Source organism: Lampetra fluviatilis, assembly GCF_964198595.1.
Source record: "Lampetra fluviatilis chromosome 45 unlocalized genomic scaffold, kcLamFluv1.1 SUPER_45_unloc_1, whole genome shotgun sequence".
Classification (NCBI taxonomy): domain Eukaryota; kingdom Metazoa; phylum Chordata; class Hyperoartia; order Petromyzontiformes; family Petromyzontidae; genus Lampetra; species Lampetra fluviatilis.
In genome coordinates this window covers 17501-26627 of record NW_027620425.1, presented here as the reverse complement: position 1 = coordinate 26627, position 9127 = coordinate 17501, and positions in this window count along the sequence as shown.

Here is a 9127-nt window from a genome sequence, read left to right as displayed (position 1 = left end):
AAAAGTTATTTCTCTTTTTTGATTAGCATTAGAATGCTGTATTATTTTTATAAAGGTTTGATATTTCATGATGACATTTTCACGTCCTAAAAATTAAATTGGCATAACATTTTTTGGCTAAAAACAAATATGCATACTAACCTATACAGCTTTTGGACATAAAGGTTAGGGGTTAGGTTTAGGGTTAGGGATAGGGTTAGGGCTCGATTATTCCAACTCACTACCCTCCGGGACATCTGACAAAAACATTACCAAGCTGAAGCGTGTACAAAATTATTTGGCAGGTGTCATGACGGGTACTGCAAAATCCGACCATGTCTGTCCAGTGCTCACCGAACTGCATTGGCTTCCTGTTGCCGAACTCATACAGTATAAGGTTGCACTCATTACATGCAAAGCGCTGGCCACAAGTGAACCCCAATACCTTGCTGGTATCATCAAAGAGCATCAACCATCACGCAAACTCCGGTCATCCTCGCAGCAGCTTTTGGCTAGTCATCGAACAAAGACGGTCGCTGCATTGCACGCTTTCAGATGCACTTCTGCAGCCGTCTGGAATGTTCTTCCCTCCGATATTAGGAAGTCACTTTGAGCTACGCATTTTTAAAATCTAAGTTGAAAATATTTTTTCTTTAGAACTGCTTTTCGTGCTTAGTTTGGTGTCCCTCCCCGGCACCTCCGATAACCATGGTTGGCTATGTAGGGTGTGAAAGAAGTTCAACATACACACCAACATGGACACTCGCTAAATATACTAACCAACATGGACACTCACTAAAATAACTTAACCAACATGGACACTCGCTAAATAACCTAACCAACATGGACACTCGCTAAATAACCTAACCATCATGGACACTCGTTAAATAACCTAACCAACATGGACACTCGCTAAACAACTTAACCAGCATGGTGCTGTAGCGCCACCGTGTGGTCACGTGGTACCACTGCAGTGCCTGGCGCGATGACAGCAGCAGTGGCGCTGTGCGGCGTCTTCACGGCTTCATCGCCGCCAACCCGCTTGGGACTAACGCCAGGACGCCGCAGCAGCAGCAGCGACTCACAACTGCGGGAACGCGCGGGATGACGCCTGACAGCGGCAACTGCTGGCGAACTGTGTTGGCCTGTACTGCACATGTCCACCAAGATGGCAGACGTAACCACGAATTGAATACTAGCCAAGTTTGGTGGCGATTGCTTTCACGGTGTGGATTTGTATTTGGAACATACTTTCATTTTCATACATGGAAGTGTCGGAGATTGAATAAAAAAATACACGTTACATGGAGTTACTATTTTTTTAATATGAAGAACACAGGTGCTGAGAGAAATTAGAAAGGGGAAGAGATAATTAAGGAAGTGGCACTGTAGAGGGCGCACCGAGCAGTAGAGGCCAGGTGGTGAACGAGAGTCGTGACAGGCGGCTAGAGGATGATTGATGGGAAGGCGCGTGCGGAGCGAGGCGTCACGTGGGGGGAGGTTGAGGGCGGGGCGGGGCGGGGCGGGGCGGGGCGGGGCGGGGCGGGGCGGGGCGGGGCGGGGCGGGGCGGGGCGGGGCGGGGCGGGGCGGGGCGGGGCGGGGCGGGGCGGGGCGGGGCTTCTCCACGCAGGGCGCCATCTCGGCTGGGCACCGCGTGGAGGACGCGTGGTTCTTGTGGCGTCGTTGAATTCGTCTTCAACTACCGATCACAGCTGCTCCATGTGGCTTAGCAGCTCCTCAAGGTGGATCACCAGCTCGACCATATGGCTTAGCAGCTCGTCAAGGTGGATTCCCAGCTCCTCAAGGTGAGTTGCCAGCTCATTCAGTGGAATTTTTTTGTCAAACACAGTTACGAGGCCTGTCTTGTGTTTAGAGTTAGTAATAGCCTAGACTCGTAGACCGTCGCTTTTTTAAGTGTAACATTAAAGCTATTTAAGTGCAAAATCCTCACATTGTTTTTCATTGTAATGAGGCGAGGAGGAGGCTGTAACACGTCCCCAAGAGGGATGAAGTTTAACATCGTGCGTCAACACGTGTTTAGATTGCGGCCTGCGTGGTGATTATCGGCAGCCTGTATGTAATTCAGGCGAGTCCGCGCTCGTTGAATCTTGAGTTTTTGCGAGGTTTTTTCAAATATACTTCCCTACGATCGATTTCGTTTATTTTGTGTAATCTGACAGTGATTGTCAACCCCCACCCCCCGCAATCATTTCCCTAAATATATTTCAGAACAAACGTTAAGGTGCAAAGTTGACAATTTGTCAATACAAAAGAGGGTTGGGTTTGGGTTTGTTTAGGGTTAGCGGTTAAGGGTTAGGGTCAGGGGGGTTAGGGTTTAGGGATAGGGTTAGTATGATATATGTAGATTAAAAGTGGGACATTTCACGATGAAATGTTCAAGTAAATATTCAAATTGGCATACTAACCTATGCCGTTTTTAGCCAAAATAAGCCAAATTTCCACAGCTGTATTTTTCAACAAATTCAGTTGGGTCAGCCTTAGTATGCCATATGTTTAATTAAAAGTCAGAAATTTCACTATGCAATTTTCACGTCCATAAAAAATAAGCATGCTAACCTATGTCGTTTTAGTCAAAATTAGCTAAATTTGTACATCTTTATTTTTCAACAAAACGTTCATTCCTCTTTTGTATTTAGCCGTAGTATGCTATATATTACACTAGCGGAAGTACCCGGTATTGCCCGGGTGAAAAAAATATTCCTTTACAACCTTACATTTATATACACAGATACGAAGGTATTGTCACAGCCCGGTGGGCCGTTTGTACATTTCTCCACCAACAAATATATGAGGCTTGCACAAGCCCAAAAATTTGTAGAAAGTGTGGGGTAAATAGTTTATGTAAAAGGTTTCTGAAAATTGTGGACCCCCCATCCTGCTCAAAAAAAATCTTTACCCCTCGTAGGTATATATACCTACACACCACTCACTAATCACCACTCACAACAGCCACTCACCCTCACCACTCAATCTCACCACTCACCCTCACAACAACCACTCACCCTCACCGCTAACCACTCACCCTCACCACTCACCCTCACCACTCGCCCTCACCACTCACCTTCACCAATCACCACTCACCCTCACTGCTCACCCTCACCGCTCACCACTCACCCTCACCCCTCACCACTCACCCACACCACTCACGCTCACCCTCACCACTCACCCCTCACTAATCACCACTCACAACCGCCACTCGCCCTCACCACTCACCCTCACCACTCACCCTCCCCACTCACTACTCACCACTCATCCTCACCAATCACACCTTCACCAATCACCACTCACCCTCACCACTCACTCTCACCACTCACGCTCACTACTCACCCTCACCACTCACCCTCACCACTCACGCTCACCACTCACTACTCACCCTCACCACTGACCCTCACCACTCACCAGTCACGCTCACCACTCACCACTCACGCTCACCACTCACCCTCAACACTCACCCTCACCACCACCACTAACCCTATTCCCGTTTTAAAAACTTGCTTACGTGTCGCCAAGTACTGTATGCTTAACATTTCAAACAGACACACACATTCACTAATTTAGCTTTTCACATTTAACATACAAAACATCAGCTTGTACTACTGTCATCATAGCAGATACCACCACCACAGTGATGGTGAGTGGTGAGGGTGAGTGGTGAGCGGTGAGGGTGAGTGGTGAGGGTGAGTGATGAGGGTGAGTGGTGAGGGTGAGTGGTGAGGGAGAGGGGTGAGGGTGAGGAAGAGTGGTGAGTAGTGAGGATGATTGGGGAGGGTGAGTGGTGAGGGTGAATGGTGAGGGTGAGGGTGAGTGGTGAGGGTGAGTGGTGAGCGTGAGTGGTGAGGGAGAGGGGTGAGTGGTGTGGGTGAGTGGTGAGGGTGAGTGGTGAGGGTGAGTGGTGAGGGTGAGTGGTGAGGGTGAGTGGTGTGTAGTGAGGATGATTGGCGAGGATGATTGGCGAGGGTGAGTGGTGAGCGTGAGTGGTGAGGGAGAGGGGTGAGTGGTGAGGGAGAGGGGTGAGTGGTGAGGGTGAGTGGTGGTGAGGGTGAGTGTTGAGGGTGAGTGGTGGTGGTGAGGATGATTGGTGAGGGTGAGTGGTGAGCGCGAGTGTTGAGAGAGTGGTGAGGGAGAGTAGTGAGGGTGAGTGGTGAGGGTGAGTGAGTGATGGTGAGGGTGCGTGCTGAGGGAGAGGGGTGAGTGGTGAGGGTGAGTGGTGAGAGTGAGTGGTGGTGGTGAGAGTGAGTAGTGAGAGTGAGTGGTGAGTGGTGAGGGTGAGTGGTGAGGGTGAGTGGTGAGTGAGTGGTGAGGGTGAGTGGTGAGGGTGAGTGGTGAGGGTGAGTGGTGAGTGAGTGGTGAGGGTGAGTGGTGAGGGTCAGAGTGAGTGGTGGTGGTGAGGGTGAGTAGTGAGAGTGGTGAGGGTGAGTGGTGAGTGGTGGTGGTGAGGGTGAGTGGTGAGGGTGAGTGGTGAGAGTGAGTGGTGGTGGTGGGGGTGAGTAGTGAGAGTGGTGAGGGTGAGTGGTGAGGGTGAGTGGTGGTGGTGAGGGTGAGTGGTGGTGAGGGAGAGTGGTGGTGGTGAGGGTGAGTGTTGAGTGTGAGTGGTGAGGGTGAGTGGTGGTGGTGAGGATGATTGGTGAGGGTGAGTGTTGAGGGAGAGGGGTGAGTGGTGAGGGAGAGTGGTGAGGGAGAGTGGTGAGGGTGTATATATTTTTTTGGCTATGATGACAGCAGTACACGCTGACGTGTATGTTAAATGTGAAAGCTAAATGTGTGAATGTGTGTGTCTGTTGGAAATGTTAAGCAAACTTGGCGACACGCAGTTTGTTAAAAAGGGAATAGGGTGATTCTAAAGTAATCTACAACCCTCGATTCATTCGCAACGATTCCAAAGAATCGCTTCTTGGCGCGCTTGGGTTACAATTTGAATTACAGAGTTTTATTTTGATTGGTATGTTATGTTTAAAAGTTTTCAGAAGTTTTAAAATATATTTTTGCCCTTGGCAACGCCAGATATTTCCCGTTCGTTGCAGTTTATATCGACTCTATAACCAACTTATAGTAAACGGGAATCAGCCGATTCTACAACCTTCGATTCCTTTGTGCGATTCAGAGAATCAATTCTTGGCTCGGTCGGGTTTAAAATTTTAATTACACAGTTGTATTTTCATTGGTATGTTATGTTTTAAAGTTTTCAGAAGATTTTAAATGTATTTTTCCCCCGGGCAACGCTGGGTATATCGAGTTTATAGCACAAAGTCTTCGCCTGACACGTGTGGGGTGTCGAGGCCTAGTACCGTGCAGAGCCTCCGGCCTCGCCTAGATTGCCCACCCCCCCCCTCGCGCTGGAATAATACTGTCTAAGCGCTATAATTTTATTAGCTACCGACCCTATAATAGTAATTGCGCACATTGGGGTGGGCAGTGTCTCATTTTTCACCTAAAGACGGCTGCTTGCGTTGTAGCCGAAACGTCGTGAGAATTATTTTATTATGTTTATTTTTATTATTTTATTACTACCCTTCTACGTGACTTTACCGAAAGAACCAAGAAGATAACAAATATTGTTTCAAAATATTTTAAAAAATATGATAGAATATAGTATTTGTCATTAGTTTGACATAAGTATAGCAAGTTTGCAGTCGATACCACATTGGGTAGTGGGTTAAAATTGAGTTACAAGATTTGAGGATACAACGACGATAACAACAACAGATAGAGTGAGTTAAAAGAAAACGTGTAAAAACGAAACTATCCGGCCGATTTGCACTGCAATGCTTTATTTCTTTACGGATTTTCAAATGACAAACTACTGCATTGACATCCCAAGCTGTCCCATACATTTAGACCATTGAATATTTGGTGAACATCGGTGCTGAAATAGTGAAACGCACTGCATTCTCAAACAGTGCCCTTCAAATCGGCAACAATCACACCCATCATCGACTTCAATGCAAAATGCCGCCACGGTTCCACAAGTCACACAAGCAAGTGGCGTGTGCCCTTCGACTCTACTCAACAGAGTCGCGCCATATACAATTCAACTCATCTCGCTGAGACGCGTTTAAAGGCATATTTGAGGCATCTCACTTGCAACCCTAAAAAGTCCTAAATCCAAAGCAGGAGTCTCAATTCCAAATCTCGGAGTTCCGATTCTTCATGCGGGAATGTGAACACGAAGGAAGTGGTTGTGGGGCTCCCGGAAATGGAATAGGGACTCCCAAAATAATCCATATACAGTACCCTGTTAGCCTAGTTAGGGTTATGGTAAACGGTTAGGGGTCAATGAGAAGTGAATTCCTCCATTGAATTTTGTCTTACAATGCTGTATATACAATAAAAACTGGGCAATTTAACATGTATATTTTTTGCGTGAAAAAATCGACATAGTCAAATACACTAAACGCATGTGGAGGGAAAAGGCCACACGACCATGGGGAGAACATGCAAACTACAAACATACAGCAGGTGTGAGGGACGGGGTTCAACTTACGACTTCCTGTATACCAGGCAAGGTAGTTACATTCTTGCCACTGTGAATTCCTCCATTGACGTTAGTTTCACTACGTGATGGATGAAACAAAAACTGTAAAATTAAAGGTACTACGTGTTTTTTTGCAAAAAAATAGCCACATTTTTGACTTGTAATTTTTAAATTAGAAGCTCATTCCTCCAATGCATTTAGTCATACTATGCTATATATGAAAAGAAATTTGGTGATTATACAAATATATTTTTTCTCGAGAAAAAAATCGACAATTTAATTAGGGATAGGTTTAGCTTTAGGGGTTATGAAGGTGCAAAGTTGACCATTGTTCAATGCAATTTCCCATTGGATAAAGTCTTAATTGTTGCAAAACATTTCTTAAAAGCCCTTATTTTGCTTGTCAATAGCACTGCAACCAAAAGACACAGAGAGCCAGTTGTAGTTCCTGATGCAGAATATGTAGGCTACAAATTGTCCAGAGGTTTGACAAAAAACATTTCCAAAGCATTTGCAATTTCTGCGCCCCAGAATTGTACGAAAAACATACTTAAACATGCGTTGTGTCGACTGAGGCACGCACACACACCGTTGTAGGAGGCATTGCGTTTATGAAACAATTCAATGTACACCGGCTTCTGTTGCTAAATGTGGCTAACTTGTTGTAGGCTGCTCACTATGTTGCGTGTCTGTTCCCTCTCTTGATCCCCGAACGAGCCCCGAATCCCCCTCGCGCTCCCCCTTCATCCCTTTGCCCCGGCCCCGCCCCTTGCTGTATCAAGGACGGCACCCCCGCTTCCGGCCACGTGTCCTTAACTCCTCCAATCGGATTCCAAGCTCGTTCATGTGGATTACCAGCTCGTTCATGTGCATTACCAGCTCGTTCATGTGCATTACCAGCTCGTTCATGTGGATTACCAGCTTGACCATGTGAATTACCAGCTCGTTCATATGGATTACCAGCTCATTCATGTGGATTACCAGCTCGTTCATGTGGATTACCAGCTCGTCCATGTGGATTACCAGCTCGTTCATGTGAATTACCAGCTCATGTTGTGGATTACCAGCTCGTTCATGTGGATTACCAGCTCGTCCATGTGGATTACCAGCTCGTTCATGTGGATTACCAGCTCGACCATGTGGATTACCAGCTCGTTCATGTGGATTACCAGCTCGACCATGTGGATTACCAGCTCGACCATGTGGATTACCAGCTCGTGTTGTGGATTACCAGCTCGACCATGTGGATCACCAGCTCGACCATGTGGATTACCAGCTCGTCAAGGTGGATTCCCAGCTCCTCAAGGTGAGTTACCAGCTCATTCGGTGGAATGTTTTGTCAACACAAAGTGACGAGGCCTGTCTTGTGTTTAGAGTTAGTCATAGCTAGACTCGTAGACCTTTGCTTTTTTAAGCGAAACATTTAAGCTATTTTAAGCGCAAAATCCTCAGATTGTTTTTCATTGTAGTGAGGCGAGGAAGAGGCTGTAACACATCCCCAACAGGGATGAAGTTTAACATCCTGCATCAACACGTGTTTAGATTGCAGCCTGCGTGGTGATTATCGGCAGCCTATGCGTAATTTAGACCATGCCCGTTGAATATAGATTTTTTGCGAGGGTTTAAAAAAATATACTTCCCTACGATCGTTTTGTTCATTTTGTGTAATCTGACAGTGATTGTCAACCTTAACTCCCCCCTCCAAATTTTTTTCCTCCCGAAATGTATTTCAGAATAAATGTTGTTAAGGTTCATTGTTGACAATTTGTCAATACAATTTCCCTTAGGAAAAGTCAAACCTGAAGCAAAATATTATTAAAAAGCCTTTATTTTGCTTGTCAATAACACTGCAACCAAGAGACAGCATCAGTTTTTACATTTCCTGACTGCACCATTTGTAGGCTACAAATTGTCCGGAGGGTTTGATGAAAAATATTTCCACCGTGAAATTAGTGGCCAAAAGCATTTTCAATTTCTACATCCAAGAATTGTACTAAAAACATAGGTAAACATAGGATAGCACGAGGGGAGATTTATTTATATTCCAAAATCCCTTCAATAAAGTATAGCAACTGAATTTTAACAGTAATTGTGGCATGCAAGCCAGATATTCAATTAAATCAAAGCTATAGGGCTGAGGTGGTTATATGAGCATTACAGATTAGGGTCAGGGCTATACAAGTCACATGTTGCCCTCTTGTGGACAAATGCACAACTACAGTAAATAGAGAAATGTTTGGGTTATATCGCGTAAAGATAAATGTTGAACCCGCCACCACCCGACACAGCCAATTATAAAGGTTTCTCACCTAAACAAAACATGGCAATTAGTTACAAGTACAGCACACCGGTGTGTTGCTGTCAATGTTGTGGGTACTCTCCAACACAGCCACGCATGGTGGCCACCACGCGGTGGCACTGCCCCCGTGTGGTGGCACTGCAGTTGTATCATGTGGTGGCCACACGGTGGCGCTACAGTTGTATCACGTGGTGGCCACACGGGGGCGCTGCAGTTGTATCACGTGGTGGCCACACGGGGGCGCTGCAGTTGTATCACGTGGTGGCCACACGGGGGCGCTGGAGTTGTATCACGTGGTGGCCACACGGGGTGCGCTGGAGTTGTATCACGTGGTGGCCACACGGTGGCGCTGCAG